This window comes from Triticum aestivum, chromosome 4A (assembly GCF_018294505.1).
Source record: "Triticum aestivum cultivar Chinese Spring chromosome 4A, IWGSC CS RefSeq v2.1, whole genome shotgun sequence".
Classification (NCBI taxonomy): domain Eukaryota; kingdom Viridiplantae; phylum Streptophyta; class Magnoliopsida; order Poales; family Poaceae; genus Triticum; species Triticum aestivum.
In genome coordinates, this window is record NC_057803.1 from 695,037,593 (window position 1) to 695,056,211 (window position 18,619).

Genomic DNA, 18,619 nt, shown 5'->3' on the forward strand with positions numbered 1-18,619 from the left:
AGACTAATTCCGTCTACGGTCTTTTAAATGAAAACACACCTGACTTGCACACACCAGCTTAACTTACCGGTGTCTAGAATTACCCACGACACTGTTAAGCAAAACTCTAAGTGGGGAGGCTACAACCTTAATTAGCATGGGATCACAAAATTTATACCGCGCGCAAAACTGGGGAAGCTACCCCCTCGGCTACAACCGAAACACCCATGCCCCCTGACCAGATGACTGGCTTTAATCCATGGCCTTGGTACCCTCATCCCGGCCCCTCTGTAAGGTGTGTGCTAGAAAGGGGTTAACAAATTACTGAACCATACCCTACCCGTGGCAGGAACAAGTGGTAGCACGAAACAAGTGTGGGGGTTACTGGAACAAGACTCGATCTACGGTCGACTCATGAGGTTTATAATTTTCCCTGCATGACATGTATAACAAAAATATTTCAACCAACAGAATCACCGTCATTATACCTTACTATGCCATACCGGACATAACCGTCCCGATGGAGACCGGCGACAAACTCATGCCTACCCAAGGCAGAGGTTTTCCCGGATTCCTTCCGGCATGCATGCAAGGCACATGAGGATGATTATCATCACAAGTGTGTTCATTTCCAACAGCATGGAAATCACTAATATGCATTCATGCAAATGATCATATCACATGAAATAACAAGTTCTCCGAAATGAGGTGGTGTTATAAACGTGTCAATGAACACACCAAAAATATTATGCCGGGGTTTAGAATGCTTCCCTTCAAGTTGTGGAGGGGCAGGGTGCATCCTAAAACTTTTGAAAGTTTTCTCCTCTCTCCCAAAATCCTATTTAAATTATTTCTTAATTAACACGCATTTCCAAAACAGCACAAAAAAGTTGTCTGAAACATTTTGAAATAAATCTTAAAATAAACTAGACAATATTTGGGAGAGGTAGGAAAAAGAATCAACTCATTTGGAGTTATAAATAAAAAGTTATAGCCAGTCAAAGTTTAGTTAAAAATCTGGTTTTAAAAAAATAAAACAAAAAAGAAAACTATTTGAATATACACGTACACGTCGAAAGCGTATTTTGGATTTACGCTTCCACTTACTCCAGCGTGGACGGTGCGCGTGTCACTGACAGTGGGCCCGCATGGCCCACTGGTCAGGTTTGACCAGTCCATCTCTCCCTCCTCTTCCTCTGCCCTAATGGAGGCGAGGCAACGACGATCAACACCGGCGAACGGCGGCTCCCCGCGGGCTCCAGAGGGTCGGGATGGATCCGCAAGACCGGGGCGGTCCTCTCGGTGGTCGTTGGGTTGGCGGGGGCGGAGGGAGTCGCCGACGGTGAGCTTCGCGGCGGAGGAAGCTTGGGGAGCAAAGTGGTTTTGGGGCTGCGGTGGTTCCCGATCAAAATCGAGCAGGGGGGTGTGTTCACGGGAGGAAGAGAGAGCTTCTGTTGGAGAGAGTGGAGAGGGGGAGGTCCTGGTGGCGCCGGAATGGTCGGGGCAGTGGCGGCGGCTGCGGCTGCCGGATATGTGGAAGGAGACCTCCCCGGGTTGATTGGCTGCCAATGGGGGTCCTAGGAAGATGACTTGGGACTGCCTGCGTGCGGGGATGAGCTCGGTGCTCCTTAAATAGGCGATCAGAGTCGGTTTCGCGGCGATCGTGGATAAGGTCGCCGGCGGCAGTCTTTCTGTATCTAGGGGGGACGTGGCGGCGATGTGTGCTAGGGGACGAGGCTGCGGATGAGCTCGCGCTGTTCCAGGGGCAGGTGGCGAGCGGGAGAGGTTCGGGCGGCGCGGACATGAGCAGGGGCTGTCGGGCGGCTGTGGCGGCTTGCTCCTGGCTTGCCAGAGACGTGGCGAGGGCATGCTTGGCATGTTGCGGTGAGGAGGGGACTGGGCGGCGTGGCTCTACAGAGCGGGCAAAACCAGGGGCGCAACGTGTCGGCTCGGGCGCGGCACGTGCAATACGCGTGCTCTGCTCGCGCCCAGAGCACGCACGGAACATGCTCGACGAAATGCCGGGGCATGCTAGGGGTCTCGGGTGAGGTTGGCAAGCAACAGAACTAGATTAGTGATAGAGGGAAGATCAAGGGACAAGGTGGTTTGGTCAGGAGACCAAGTTCATAATGCAAACAAAACTCATGCCAAATCAGTTCATGCTCTCAAGGTGTTTGACAAAATGCCACAGGCACCTAGGCATTTCTTGGAGTGGCCAAATCTTCCAGAGTGGGGTCTCTTTAGATGGAAGAGAGGGTGGTGAGGTTAGTTTGTGAAAAGCACAAACTTGCTAGTGCAAGTTTTGCAGAACTTCAATTCTGGACATGAGGTGAATGGCATCATTTCATGAACCAAAAGTGATCCAATGGGTGCATGCTCCTGGACTTAGGGGTTTAGCATGGAGGACTACAAGTAGGAGAAAGCTCATGGGTAGAGGAGCAAGTTAGCAGATGGTTGTAGTACAAATCACCAAGTTGCACCAGAATGAGGATGAGGATCATTCACTCAAATCTTTCAAAGAACATCACTGGGTTTTTGCATAAAGTTGAATCATATGCTGCTACTAAGATCCCATAATTTTTGTGGAGGCTAGAAAGAAGTATTTAAATGAGTTGCAGTGCAAAATTGCCCAGTGGACCAGAAAATAAAATTGGGTGTAGAGCTCAAAATATTTCATGAATAAAAGATATTTTTGCATAAAAGTGATTTAAAAACATCACCTGACATCTCCAAATTTTGGTTGGAATTTTAAGTGAATTTATCAAATGGTTGTAGTTCAAATATGGCCATATAACCTTGGAAAACCATTTTTCAAGAAAATAAAGATCAAGCAAATTAATTTTTTAATTAGTTCTACTAATAAAAGAAAAGTTTTTCTTGAGAGGTTAAACAAGTCCAATAACATATTTGAAAAGTTTTCACTTTGGGGAAAACTCCATAATAGCAAGGGAGAAAAAGGTTCAAAAATCAAAAGGGAGCCCAGAAAATAAAAGTTTTAATTTCCTGGCAAAATTTTAATTAACCAAACAAGGTTAAAATTTTGGGGTGTCACAACATTACCCCCCTTTAGGAAAATCTCGTCCTCAAGATTTGTTAGGAGTTGTTTTATGCGTTCGCGCGGTGGTGAGTCTGCTGCCGTGGTGCTACGGGAAATAAAAATAATCCATGTCGTGAGAAGATGTATGATGCAGCAATTCAGGAAAAAAAAATCTCACTGCAGGAATTTTTTTGTGATAGAATACAGTAATACATTAGAGTCAAACCGCAACAGAGCTACTCACATTAATAGAAACTAAATGATTTACTTGCCGCACAAACTCGGGGTACCACACATAAGTTACAACACATAAATAAAAGTTGCGATAATAAATACAGTGGTGACGTCTAAATTGAAAACGGTAACTGGACGGGGTCCCGAGAAAATGTTTCTGGCACTGGGATACACTCCTCTTCTATCGGGGAAAGTGGATTGACCAGACGATGAATGTGTCTCTCCTGGTCGGGCCTCAGTGATCTGCCGATGGCGATCTGAGGATTTAAATCCGCGAGACTCTGGAGATAACCCATCACGTGCTGGGTTAAACGCTCTTGAGCGATGACGTACTGGACAAGGTTGGCCAGGACTGGGTCTCTCTCAATTCATCCACCGGGAAAAGATGTTACTCCTCCGGGTGCTGCATGACTCGGAAAGTAATAATATCCTCGTTCACTGGCATAGGGTACCGCGAATCGAAGGCGAGCAAGCGCTTCGTACGCAGCAGCTTCTATGGCCATATGCGGGGTCGGCATAGATTTCCCCATGAAGGAGACCTCCGTTGGGTCTTGGTTTGGGTTTACAGGAGGGATGTGCACTGCTGCCCAGTATCTCGAGGTGGAAGGGGTGATTCTCGATTTGAAAAACTTGTACTAGGGTGGCTGGGTAGCGCCCATGGTACTGCAGGTAAAATCCCACAATATTTTGACAAAACTACCCGGGGTTGCATCTGGGGTTCTCAGATAAATACTAGGGCTCGGCATGGCAGGAAATGGCGCACAAGGTGAGGGGTGCTTGGCAAGGTCACGAGGTGGCCTTTTTATAGCACTGGAGCTGGGTCGTTTTACTGTGGTGAAAGGTAATGAATTTGCCAGTTCAGCTCCAAGGGTCGGGGTCAAAGCCACAGATACACACATTTCACTAAAGTGACGTATCACTGTGGGGGCTGTCGGGGTGGTTTTGGTAGCTGTGCCTGGGATAGAAAAACCACACTGCATGCTAATATATCCATGCAAGGCTACTATTTAAAACAGAGGCACGACGACAGGCTGCGTTTATTTACAAGGTCACACGATTACAAAGCGAGGGTACACTGGGACTCGACACTACTTGGGTTACTTAGTCTACCTCGTTTACATCCAAGCGGGCGTGCCTTGTGGATGTCGAGGCTTCTCCACGGGTCTCACCGTCGGAATTAGCTGGAGAGGGTTGAGGGGCTGCAGGCTCGGGGTAGCGATGATGACCATCGCGGGGATTGTTGGCCACAATCCCGTTGGAGTGTTCTCCCAAAAGACGACGAAGTACTTCTGGGGTCATCAAAGCACCTTGGTTGACGGATGGGGCTGACCTCAAGGTCTCGATCGGGTGTCCGAACAGCACGACTGGATTGTCGGCGTCGGGCTCATTTTCTTCTCTCGCCGGGGCTCTACGAACCAGCTCTCCACGAGCAGCGATCAGATCAATGGTGATTTGATCAAACAGTTCCTCTAGTGCACCTACATAGTGCACTAGGTGCAGCAATGCAGGATCCGTCTCGTGATCTCCGTTGGCAACTTGGGGTGGTCTACCATACCCTTCACGTCTGGGGTAGTAGTGGAATAAGCGACAGTTAACTCTGGACGACAAGTGCCGGAGATGAACTATAGCCTCTCGAGCAGCTAGTTGGATGGCTTGTGGCTCAAAGGAAGTTCTCCTTCCAGTGAACCTGTAGGGGCGCTCGGGCGCTAGACCCCTACCGTAGATGTGTACAGTGGCCCAGAATTGACGGCTCTCACCGCTCATGAGTCCTTGTTACACAACATATTCTCGGGGCTCTTCTAATGCATAGGCACGGCGGGTGAGGTTTGCGAGTATGGTCACAAAACCTCCAAGGTTGGTTGTTGTGGTCTCAATGTGTACTACGGGGCCAGGCATTATGGCGCGGTTTGTGGTAGAGGCTGTGTTGTGCTGGGTTGGGGCTAGCGTGCCCTTTTTATAGGAAAAGGGGACGGAGTCTTCCTTCGCACGCTTGCGAATGAGACATCTTGGTTGCTGGTCACTGGTGCGTGATCGACAGGCTAGGTTGATAGGTTGGGCACCGACTGCCAAAAGTGTCGGGGTCACTGTGTGGCTATCTTGCACGAGAAGCTTGGCTGGGGTTCGGTTATGGTCTGGTGGGTTGGTTTGCCTAAGTTTATTGACCTGGCTAAGATAGGGTTAGCCAATGGTCAGCCTTGCTCTGATACCAAGTTTGTCACAACCGGTTTTTCGGGTATTAATTTCCAGAAAATGGTCGTTGTGCTCACCAGCCCCAGGATTACTGTTAGCTGATGAGGCACCAACTTGTTACAGAATTTCCAAGCAAAATACAAAATATGAAGTACAAGACCATTCTGGCCTGTGAGTACAACAAATGGTTTCTAGTGGTTGAGGGCGGAAGCGGTTTGCGGATCATCAGTGTCTATGGGACTCCATTTCCCAATAGGAACAGCTGACCAGGTTAACTCCTATCTTCACGAGGCTGCTATCACCGTTGCTTAGGTGCCGGGGCTGTCATCATGTCGCTCCTCTCCGTGCAAGAAATCTGGTCAAGACAATAGCAAGGGACAAGCCAGTGAGTACTTTGAATGTACTCACAAACATTATGAACACTGGGATAATATAACTGATAATCATGCGCTGGAATATTCTATGATCACATTGTCAGTCATAAAATAAAATCTCTATTGCATGCAAGCAGGTTATTTATATGCAACACGAATAAGCAATAACGGAATGGAAATAAAATGCCGCAGTCGGGCGTCTGTGCGACGCCACATAAAGGGCTTGTAAAGTAAATAAATAACGAGCAATGCCACAGTCGGGCATCTCAGCGACACCACATAAGGGGCTTATAAAGTAAATAAATAACGAGCAATGCCACAGTCGGGCGTCTCAGCGACACCACATAAAGGGCTTATAAAGTAAATACATAACAAGCAATGCCACAGTCGGGCGTCTCAGCGACACCACATAAGGGGCTTATAAAGTAAATAAATAACGAGCAATGCCACAGTCGGGCGTCTCAGCGACACCACATAAAGGGCTTATAAAGTAAATAAATAACGAGCAATGCCACAGTCAGGCGTCTCAGCGACACCACATAAAGGGCTTATAAAGTAAATAATCACAATGAATATCCAGGAGGTAGAACCGTCCCAGGTATACTCAATAATTCAGATAACACAACGGGTTAGTCCATAATAAAAATAAACATAATTATCACGAGTCATGAGTCATGATCCACGTTCTGGTTTGGTAGTTTCTCCTCCGAAGACCGACACTAAGACCGACACTTGACCCATCCCAGACTGTAGTCCTTAACCATGGACACGGCTATTCGAATAGGTTTAATCTCTGCAGAGGGTGTACTCTTTACCCACGAGTAACGGATTTCCTTTAGTCCATCAAGATTAATTCCGTCTACGGTCTTTTAAATGAAAACACACCTGACTTGCACACACCAGCTTAACTTACCGGTGTCTGGAATTACCCACGACACTGTTAAGCAAAACTCTAAGTGGGGAGGCTACAACCTCGATTAGCATGGGATCACAAAATTTATACCGCGCGCAAAACTGGGGAAGCTACCCCCTCGGCTACAACCGAAACACCCATGGCCCATGACTGGTTGACTGGCTTTAATCCATGGCCTTGGTACCCTCATCCCGGCCCCTCTGTACGATGTGTGCTAGAAAGGGGTTGACAAATTACTGAACCGTACCCTACCTGTGGCAGGGACAAGTGGTAGCATGAAACAAGTGTGGGGGTTAATGGAACAAGACTCGATCTACTGTCGACTCAGGAGGTTTATAATTTTCCCTGCATGACATGTATAACAAAAATATTTCAACCAACAGAATCACCACTCATTATACCTTACTATGCCATACCGGACATAACCGTCCCGACGGAGACCGGCGACAAACTCATGCCTACCCAAGGCAGAGGTTTTCCCGGATTCCTTCCGACATGCATGCAAGGCACATGAGGATGATTATCATCACAAGTGTGTTCATTTCCAACAGCATGGAAATCACTAATATGCATTCATGCAAATGATCATATCACATGAAATAACAAGTTCTCCGAAATGAGGTGGTGTTATAAACGTGTCAACGAACACACCAAAAATATTATGCCGGGGTTCAGAATGCTTGCCTTCAAGTTGTGGAGGGGCAGGGTGCATCCTAAAACTTTTGAAAGTTTTCTCCTCTCTCCCAAAACCCTATTTAAAATATTTCTTAATTAACACACATTTCCAAAACAGCACAAAAAAGTTGTCTGAAACATTTTGAAATAAATCTTAAAATAAACTAGACAATATTTGGGAGAGGTAGGAAAAAGAATCAACTCATTTGGAGTTATAATTAAAAAGTTATAGCCAGTCAAAGTTTAGTTAAAAATCTGGTTTTAAAAAAATAAAACAGAAAAGAAAATGATTTGAATATACACGTACACGTCGAAAGCGTATTTTGGATTTACGCTTCCACTTACTCCAGTGTGGACGGTGCGCGTGTCACTGACAGTGGGCCCGCATGGCCCACTGGTCAGGTTTGACCAGTCCATCTCTCCCTCCTCTTCCTCTGCCCCAACGGAGGCAAGGCAACGACGATCAACACCGGCGAACGGCGGCTCCCCGCGGGCTCCAGAGGGTCGGGATGGATCCGCAAGACCGGGGCGGTCCTCCCGGTGGTCGTTGGGTTGGCGGGGGCGGAGGGAGTCACCGACGGTGAGCTTCGCGGCGGAGGAAGCTTCGGGAGCAAAGTGGTTTTGGGGCTGCGGTGGTTCCCGATCAAAATCGAGCAGGGGGTTGTGTTCACGGGAGGAAGAGAGAGCTTCCGGTGGAGAGAGTGGGGAGGGGGAGGTCCTGGTGGCGCCGGAATGGCCAGGGCAGTGGCGGCGGCTGCGGCTGCCGGAGATTTGGAAGGAGACCTCCCTGGGTTGATTGGCTGCCAATGGGGGTCCTAGGGAGATGGCTTGTGACTGCCTGTGTGCAGGGATGAGCTCGGGGCTCCTTAAATAGGCGACCGAAGTCGGTTCCGCAGCGGCCGTGGATAAGGTCGCCGGCGACCGTCTTTCTGTAGCTAGGGGGGACGTGGCGGCGACGTGTGCTAGGGGACGAGGCTGCGGATGAGCTCGCGCTGTTCCAGGGGCAGGTGGCGAGCGGGAGAGGCTCGGGCGGCGCCGACATGAGCAGGGGCTGTCGGGCGGTCGTGGCGGCTAGCTCCTGGCTTGCCAGAGACGTGGCGAGGGCATGCTTGGCATGTTGCGGTGAGGAGGGGAGTGAGCGGCGTGGCTCTACAGAGCGGGCAAAACCAGGGGCGTGACGTGTCGGCTCAAGCGCGGCACGTGCAATACGCGTGCTCTGCTCGCGCCCAGAGCACGCACGGAACGTGCTCGACGAAATGCCAGGGCATGCTAGGGGTCTCGGGTGAGGTTGGCAAGCAACAGAACTAGATTAGTGATAGAGGGAAGATCAAGGGACAAGGTGGTTTGGTCAGGAGACCAAGTTCATAATGCAAACAAATCTCATGCCAAATTAGTTCATGCTCTCAAGGTGTTTGACAAAATGCCACAGGCACCTAGGCATTTCTTGGAGTGGCCAAATCTTCCAGAGTGGGGTCTCTTTAGATGGAAGAGAGGGTGGTGAGGTTAGTTTGTGAAAAGCACAAACTTTCTAGTGCAAGTTTTGCAGAACTTTAATTCTGGACAGGAGGTGAATGGCATCATTTCATGAACCAAAAGTGATCCAATGGGTGCATGCTCCTGGACTTAGGGGTTTAGCATGGAGGACTACAAGTAGGAGAAAGCTCATGGGTAGAGGAGCAAGTTAGCAGATGGTTGCAGTACAAATCACCAAGTTGCACCAGAATGAGGATGAGGATCATTCACTCAAATCTTTCAAAGAACATCACTGGGTTTTTGCATAAAGTTGAATCATATGCTGCTACTAACATCCCATAATTTTGGTGGAGGCTAGAAAGAAGTATTTAAATGAGTTGCAGTGCAAAATTGCCCACTGGACCAGAAAAGAAAATTGGGTGTAGAGCTCAAAATATTTCATGAATAAAAGATATTTTTGCATAAAAGTGATTTAAAAACATCACCTGACATCTCCAAATTTTGGTTGGAATTTTAAGTGAATTTATCAAATGGTTGTAGTTCAAATATGGCCATATAACCTTGGAAAACCATTTTTCAAGAAAATAAAGATCAAGCAAATTAATTTTGTAATTAGTTCTACTAATAAAAGAAAAGTTTTTCTTGAGAGGTTAGACAAGTCCAATAACATATTTGAAAAGTTTTCACTTTGGGGAAAACTCCATAATAGCAAGGGAGAAAAAGGTTCAAAAATCAAAAGGGAGCCCAGAAAATAAAAGTTTTAATTTCCTGGCAAAATTTTAATTAACCAAACAAGGTTAAAATTTTGGGGTGACACAAACAATCATAATATGATATAACAAGATGGTATCTCGCTAGCCCTTTCTGAGACCGCAAAACATAAATGCAGAGCACCTTTAAAGATTAAGGACTGACTAAACATTGTAATTCATGGTAAAAGAGATCCAGTCATAGTCATTCCCAATATAAACTAATAGTAATGCATGCAAATGATAGCGGTGCTCTCCAGCGGGTGCTTTTTAATAAGAGGGTGATGACTCAACATAAAAGTAAATAGATAGGCCCTTCGTAGAGGGAAGCAGGGATTTGTAGAGGTGCCAGAGCTCGATTTTGAAATAGAGATAAATAACATTTTGAGCGGTATACTTTCACTGTCAACATAACAACTAAGAGATCTCGATATCTTCTATGCTACACACATTATAGGCGGTTCCCAAACAGAATGGTAAAGTTTATACTCCCCCACCACCAACAAGCATCAATCCATGGCTTGACCGAAACAACGGGTGCCTCCAACTAGCAACAATCCTGGGGGAGTTTTGTTTGCAATTATTTTGATTTGATTTGAGCATGGGACTGGGCATCCCAGTGACCAACCATTTTGTCGTGAATGAGGAGCGGAGTCCACTCCTCTTGAGAATAACCCGCCTAACATGGAAGATACAGACAGCCCTAGTTGATACATGAGCTGTTCGAGCATACAAAACAGAATTTCATTTGAAGGTTTGGAGTTTGGCACATACAAATTAACTTGGAACGGCAGGTAGATACCGCATATAGGAAGGTACGGTGGTCTCATATGGAATAACTTTGGGGTTTATGAAGTTTGGATGCACAAGCAGTATTCCCGCTTAGTACAGGTGAAGGCTAGAAAGAGAGTGGGAAGCGACCAACTTAGAGAGCGACAACAGTCATGAACATGCATTAAAATTAATCAACACCGAGTGCAAGCATGAGTAGGATATAATCCACCATGAACATAAATATCGTGAAGGCTATGTTAATTTTGTTTCAACTACATGCGTGAACATGTGCCAAGTCAAGTCACTCGAATCATTCAAAGGAGGATACCACCCTATCATACCACATCACAACCATTTTACTAGCATGTTGGCACGCAAGGTAAACCATTATAAACTCCTGGCTAATTAAGCATGGCATAAGCAACTATAATCTCTAATTATCATTACAAACATGTTTATTCATAATAGGCTGAATCAGGAACGATGAACTAATCATATTTACAAAAACAAGAGAGGTCGAGTTCATACCAGCTTCTGTCATCTCCATCAGTCCATCATGTATCATCATTATTGCCTTTCACTTGCACGACCGAACAGTGTGGATAATAATAACAGTGCATGTGCATTGGACTAAGCTGGAATCTGCAAGCATTCAATTAAAGGGAGAAGACAAGGTAATATGGGCTCTTGATTAAATCAACAATAATGCATATAAGAGCCACTCAACATTTTCATTATGGTCTTCTCCTCTCGACCCCAAAGAAAAGAAAAGAAATAAAACTATTTACACGAGAAAGCTCCCAACAAGCGAAAGAAGAACGAGATATCTTTTGGGGTTTTCTTTTAATTATTACTACTACAAGCATGGAAAGTAAACTAGCTAAAAGCTACAACTAATTTTTTTTGGTTCTTCTTAAGGTTTATCAAACACACAAGAAGAAAGCTAGAAAAAGAAATTAAACTAGCATGGATAGTACAATGAAAAAGTATGAGCACCGACGACTAGAATGAGTGTGTGAACATGAATGTAATGTCGGTGAGAAATACATACTCCCTCAAGCTTAGACTTTTGGCCTAAGTTGGTCTATACCCATGGATCACGACTACTCTCTCCGGTGTACTGAGGAGTGTCGTCCTGGTACCACTGGCTGGCAACCTCCTTTGGATCCCATTGATAACAGGATGGTCGATAAGGGTCAAGTGGTGGTTCCAGCTCAGGCCCCGCAAAAAAAAACGGCCGCCGGAAAGACAAGGTACGGGCCTGTAGTTAAATCAAACAAAGAGGGCGCAGGCAAGATAATAGTATCACTGTGTTTCTTATGAAATCTCAAATTATACTTAAGCATATTCTCATCATTTTTAACAATAAACTCATGTGCTACCATGCTCTTATAATCTAGAAAAGTAGGGGGCAGCAGTTTTTCCTCTTTCTCAAAATGCCTAATAGGTATCCTGAAATGTTTAGCAAGGCGTGAAGCATAGATACCTCCAAAGATGGGACCCTTTGTACGGTTCAGGCTTAATCATTTAGCAATAATAGCGCCCATACTAACAGAGTTATCACGAAATAAAGCATGGAACAAAATAATAATGTCAGAAACACTAAGGTTTCCACAGTTTCCGCAACGAATTAAGCATTGACTAGCAAATATTGCAAAGTAGGGTAAAACAGGAAAAATGTATGCTAGTAATTCTTGCATCAAAAACCTTCCTCGTTTCCCCTATAGTAATAGTATCAATAAATCCATCCACATCTTTACGATGTGGTTCCTCTAAGCTGCCCCCGAAGGGTATCTTGCAAACCACACAAAATTCATATAGCGACATCTCCCTAGCCACATCATATAAATAAAACTCTATTGAAGAAGGTGATTTCTTAGGATAAAAGTAGAAATTTTGCATGAAAGTATTGGTGAGGAAGAGATACTGTTCGATCTGGTCGTGGAGGAAGTCGGTGAGGCCCGCATTATCAACCAACGAATAAAAATCATCATGAATCCCGGCTGGTCTCAAGAAATCATCACAAGGCCATTCACACGGCCGTACTTGGGCTTTTCATTCTCCTTAGCTTGTTTATCCTTAGAGCCTTGGCTAGAAGAGCCCCTCAAAAAGAATATCTTCATCTTTTTCTGAAAATTTCTGAAATTTTTAGTAACTCAAAATAAAAGTGAATCAAACTCAACAAAATTGATAGCAACTACTCCCACAAGTGCCTAGAGGCTATATCATGCATTAGAATTACTTGGGACCATATAAATTTGACATGCAAGCTCAAGAACAGGGTCACCTAGGCAGCAAAAAAATTCAATGAATAAAGCACTAGAAAAAAAAGTAATTGGACCATTCGAGGAGTCACATACCAAGGAACAACCCCCCAAAGCAGTTTTGTGAATGGAGCTTTGAGCAAGGAGATCGAAAATGGCAGCAAAGTGACCTAGAACTCGTGCTTGAGCTGGATAGTGCTTTTTTGGGAGGAAGGAGAAGTGTGTGGGTGCAGGAATAAGTTGAGGGGGCCACCATGGGCCCACGAGGCAGGGGGGCGTGCCCTATAGGGATGGGCGCTGATACGTCTCCAACGTATCTATAATTTTTGATTGCTCCATGCTACTTTATCTACTGTTTTGGACTATATTGGGCTTTATTTTCCACTTTTATATTATTTTTCGGACTAACCTATTAACCGGAGGCCCAGCCCAGAATTGCTGTTTTTTTTTGCCTATTTCAGTATTTCGGAATATCAAACGGAGTCCAAACGGAATGAAACCTTCGGGAACGTGATTTTCTCACCGAACGTGATCCAGGAGACTTGGACCCTGCTCCAAGGAACAAAAGAGGCGGTCACGAGGGTGGAGGACGCGCCCCCTGGGCGCACCCCCCTACCTCGTGGGCCCCCTGTTGCTCCACCGATGTACTCCTTCCTCCTATATATGCCTACGTACCCCCGACAGATCAGAGACAGAGCCAAAACCCTAATTCTACCACCGCAACCTTCTGTATCCACGAGATCCCATCTTGGGGCCTATTCCGGAGCTCCGCCGGAGGGGGCATCCACCATGGAGGGCTTCTACATCAACACCATAGCCCCTCCGATGAAGTGTGAGTAGTTTACTTCAAACCTTCGGGTCCATAGCTAGTAGCTAGATGGCTTCTTCTCTCTTTTTGGATCTCAATACAATTTCTCCCCCTCTCTTGCGGAGATCTATTCGATGTAATCTTCTTTTTGCGGTGTGTTTCTTGAGACCGATGAATTGTGGGTTTATGATCCAGTATTATCTATGGAAAATATTTGAATCTTCTCTGAATTCTTTTATGTATGATTGAGTTATCTTTGCAAGTCTCTTCGAATTATCCTTTTTGGTTTGGCCAACTAGATTGGTAGTTCTTGCAATGGGAGAAGTGCTTAGCTTTGGGTCCAATCTTGCGGTGTCCTTACCCAGTGACAGAAAGGGTTGCAAGGCATGTATTGTATTGCTGCCATCGAGGATAACAAGATGGGGTTTTTATCATGTTGCATGAATTTATCCCTCTACATCATGTCATCTTGCTTAAGGCTTTACTCTGTTTTTAACTTAATACTCTAGATGCATGCTGGATAGCGGTCGATGAGTGGAGTAATAGTAGTAGATGCAGAATCGTTTTGATCTACTTGTCTCGGACATGATGCCTATATACATGATCATTGCCTAGGTATGCTCATAACTATGATCAATCTGTCAATTGCTCAACAGTAATTTGTTCACCCACCGTAGAATATTTATGCTCTTGAGAGAAGCCACTAGTGAAACCTATGGCCCCCGGGTCTATTCTCATCATATCAATCTCTATCGCTTTATTTACTTGCTTTGTTTTTACTTTGCCTTTTACTTTTCACTTTGCATCTATCTATCAAAAATACCAAAAGTATTATTTATCATCTCTATCAGATCTCACTCTCGTAAGTGACCGTGAAGGGATTGACAACCCCTAATCGTGTTGGTTGCGAGTAGCTATCGTTTTGTGTAGGTACGAGGGACTTGTGTGTGGTCTCCTACTGGATTGATACCTTGGTTCTCAAAAACTGAGGGAAATACTTACGCTACTTTACTAGAAAGAAAGAAAATTCAAAAGTAGGTAGATGCCTCATATAAGAATTGCCTACCAAAGAGGGCAATACCTAGATCTATCCTTGCTTTTATTCCTAGCTAGGGGCGTTAAACGATAGCGCTTGTTGGCAGGCAACCCAATTTTATTTTGTGTTTTTTGTTTTTGCTTATGTTTAGGAATAAATAATCCATCTAGCTTCTGTTTGGATGTGGTTTTGTCTTTTAATTAGTGTTTGTGCCAAGTAGAACCTATAGGATAACCTACGATGATAGTTGATTTGATTCTGCTGAAAAACAGAAACTTTGCGCACAAGAATATAATTTTGTTAAATAACAGGAACATGCTTTTGCATTGATTCTTTTTGCTGCTGTTCAATAAACAAATTGTCCAGGACTTCCTTATTTGGTAGAATTTTTAGAGTTCCAGAAGTTTGCGTTAGTTACATATTGCTACAGACTGTTCTGTTTTTGACAGATTCTATTTTACGTGTGTTGTTTGCTTATTTTGATGAATCTATGCCAAGTAAAATAGTTTATAATCCATAGAGAAGTTGGAATACAGTAGGTTTAACACCAATATAAATAAAGAATGAGTTCATTACAGTACCTTAAGTAGTTCTTTGTTTTCTTTCTCTAACGGAGCTCACGAGATTTCTGTTGAGTTTTGTGTTGTGAAGTTTTCAAGTTTTGAGTGAATTCTTTTGATGGATTATGGAACAAGGAGTGGCAAGAGCCTAAGCTTGGGGATGCCCATGGCACCCCCAAGATAATCCAAGGATACCAAAAAGTCAAAGCTTGGGGATGCCCCGGAAGGCATCCCCTCTTTCGTCCACTTCCATCGGTAATTTACTTGGAGCTGTATTTTTATTCACCACATGTTATGTGTTTTGCTTGGAGCGTCTTGTATCATTTGTGTCTTTGCTTGTTAGTTTACCACAATCATACTTGTTGTACACACCTTTTGAGAGAGCCATACATGATTTGGAATTTGTTAGAATACTCTACGTGCTTCACTTATATCTTTTGAGCTTGATAGTTTTGCTCATAGTGCATCACTTATATCTTTTGAGAGTAATAATTTTTGCTCTAGTGCTTCACTTATATCTTTTAGAGCACGGTGGTGGATTTGTTTTAAAGAAACTATTGATCTCTCATGCTTCACTTAGATTATTTTGAGAGTCATTAATAGCATGGTAGTTTGCTTAATGTTAATATACTTAGTGTTCAAGATATGTGAAACTTTCTTTTGAGTGAATTGAATACTAAGATAACTTTGATATTTGATAATTGTTTTGAGATATGGAGGTGATAATATCAAAGTCGTGCTAGTTGGGTGATTGTGAATTTGAGAAATGCTTGTGTTGAAGTTTGCATGTCCCGTAGCATGAACGTATGGTTAAAGTTGTGTAACAAATTTGAAACATGAAGTGTACCTGGCTTGTGCATCCTTATGAGTGCCGGTCGGGGACGAGCGATGGTCTTTTCCTACCAATCTATCCCCCTAGGAGCATGCGCGTAGTACTCGATTTTTGATGACTTCTAAATTTTTGCAATAAGTATATGAGTTCTTTTGACTAATGTTGAGTCCATGGATTATACGCACTCTCACCTTTCCGCCTTTGCTAGCCTCTTAGGTACCGTGCATTGCCCTTTCTCACCTTGAGAGTTGGTGCAAACTTCGCCGGTGCATCCAAACCCCGTGATACGATACGCTCTATCACACATAAACCTCCTTATATCTTCCTCAAAACAGCCACCATACCTACCTATCATGGCATTTCCATAGCCATTCTGAGATATATTGCCATGCAACTTCCATCATCATCATCATCATGACATACATTACTTTTGTCATATTGCCATTGCATGATCATGTAGTTGACATCGTATTTGTGGCAAAGCCACCATGCATTATTTTTTCATGCATGTCACTCTTGATTCATTGCACCACCTGGTACACCGCTGGAGGCATTCATATAGAGTCATATTTTGTTCTAAGTTTCGAGTTGTAATCCTTATGTTGTAATCAATAAAAGTGTGATGATCATCATTGTTAGAGCATTGCCCAAAAATAAAAAAATGAGAGAAAAAAAGAGAAAGGCCAAAAAAGGCCCAAAAAAAGAAAAAAGAAAAAGAAAAAAGGGCAATGCTAATATCTCTTTTTCCACAATTGTGCTTCAAAGTAGCACCTTGTTCCTCATGTAGTGAGTCTAATATATTGTGCTTCAAAGTAGCACCTTGTTCTTCATGTAGTGAGTCTCATAAGTTGTCTTTTTTATACTAGTGGGAATTTTTCATTATAGAACTTGGCTTGTATATTCCTACGATGGGCTTCCTCAAATGCCCTAGGTCTTCATGAGCAAGCGAGTTGGATGCACACCCACTAGTTTTATTTTGTTGAGCATTCATAGCTCTAGTGCACCCGTGCATGGCAATCCCTACTCCTCATGTTGACATCAATTGATGGGCATCTCCATAGCCCGTTGATTATCCTCATCAATGTGAGACTTTCTCCTTTTTTGTCTTCTCCACACAATCCCCATCATCATATTCTATTCCACCCATAGTGCTATATCCATGGCTCGCGCTCATGTATTGCGTGAAGGTTGAAAAGGTTTGAGATTATTTGAGTATGAAACAATTGCTTGGCTTGTAATTGGGGGTATAGAAGTTGGGAACATCTTTGTGTGACGAAAATGAAGCATAGCCTAACTATATGATTTTGTAGGGATGAACTTTCTTTTGCCATGCTATTTTGAGAAGACATGATTGCTTTGATTAGTATGCTTGAAGTATTATTATTTTTGTGTCAATATGAACTTTTGTCTTAAATCTTTCGGATCTGAATATTCATATCACAATTAAGAAGATTTATATTGAAATTATCCCAAAGTATCAGTCCGCATCAAAAATTCTTTTTTTTTTATCATTTACCTACTCGAGGACGAGCAGGAATTAAGCTTGGGGATGCCTGATACGTCTCCAACGTATCTATAATTTTTTATTGCTCCATGCTACTTTATCTACTGTTTTCGACTATATTGGGCTTTATTTTTCACTTTTATATTATTTTTGGGACTAACCTATTAACCGGAGGCCCAGCCCAGAATTGCTTTTTGCCTATTTCAGTATTTCAAAGAAACAGAATATCAAACGGAGTCCAAACAGAATAAAACCTTCGGGAACGTGATTTTCTCACCGAACATGATCCGGGAGACTTGGACCCTGCTCCAAGGAACAAAAGAGGCAGTCACGAGGGTGGAGGGCGCCCCCCTGGGCGTGCCCCCCTACCTCATGGGTTCTATGTTGCTCCACCGACGTACTCCTTCCTCCTATATATGCCTATGTACCCCCGACAGATCAGAGACGGAGCCAAAAACCTAATTCCACCGCGGCAACCGTCTGTATCCACAAGATCCCATCTTGGGGCCTGTTCCGGAGCTCCGCCGGAGGGGGCATCCACCACAGGGGGCTTCTACATCAACACTATAGCCCCTCTGATGAAGTGTGAGTAGTTTACTTCAGACCTTTGGGTCCATGGCTAGTAGCTAGATGGCTTCTTCTCTCTTTTTGGATCTCAATACAATGTTCTCCCCCTCTCTTGCGTAGATCTATTCGATGTAATCTTCTTTTTGCGGTGTGTTTCTTGAGACCGATGAATTGTGGGTTTATGATCCAGTATTATTTATGGAAAATATTTGAATCTTCTCTGAATTCTTTTATGTATGATTGAGTTATCTTTGCAAGTCTCTTTGAATTATCCTTTTTGGTTTGGCCAACTAGATTGGTAGTTCTTGCAATGGGAGAAGTGCTTAGCTTTGGGTTCAATCTTGCGGTGTCCTTACCCAGTGACAGGAAGGGTTGCAAGGCACGTATTGTGTTGTTGCCATCGAGGATAACAAGATGGGGTTTTTATCATATTGCATGAATTTATCCCTCTACATCATGTCATCTTGCTTAAGGCGTTACTCTATTTTTAACTTAATACTCTAGATGCATGCTGGATAGCGGTCGATGAGTGGAGTAATAGTAGTAGATGCAGAATCGTTTCGATCTACTTGTCTCGGATGTGATGCCTATATACATGATCATTGCCTAGGTATGCTCATAACTATGCTCAATTCTGTCAATTTCTCAAC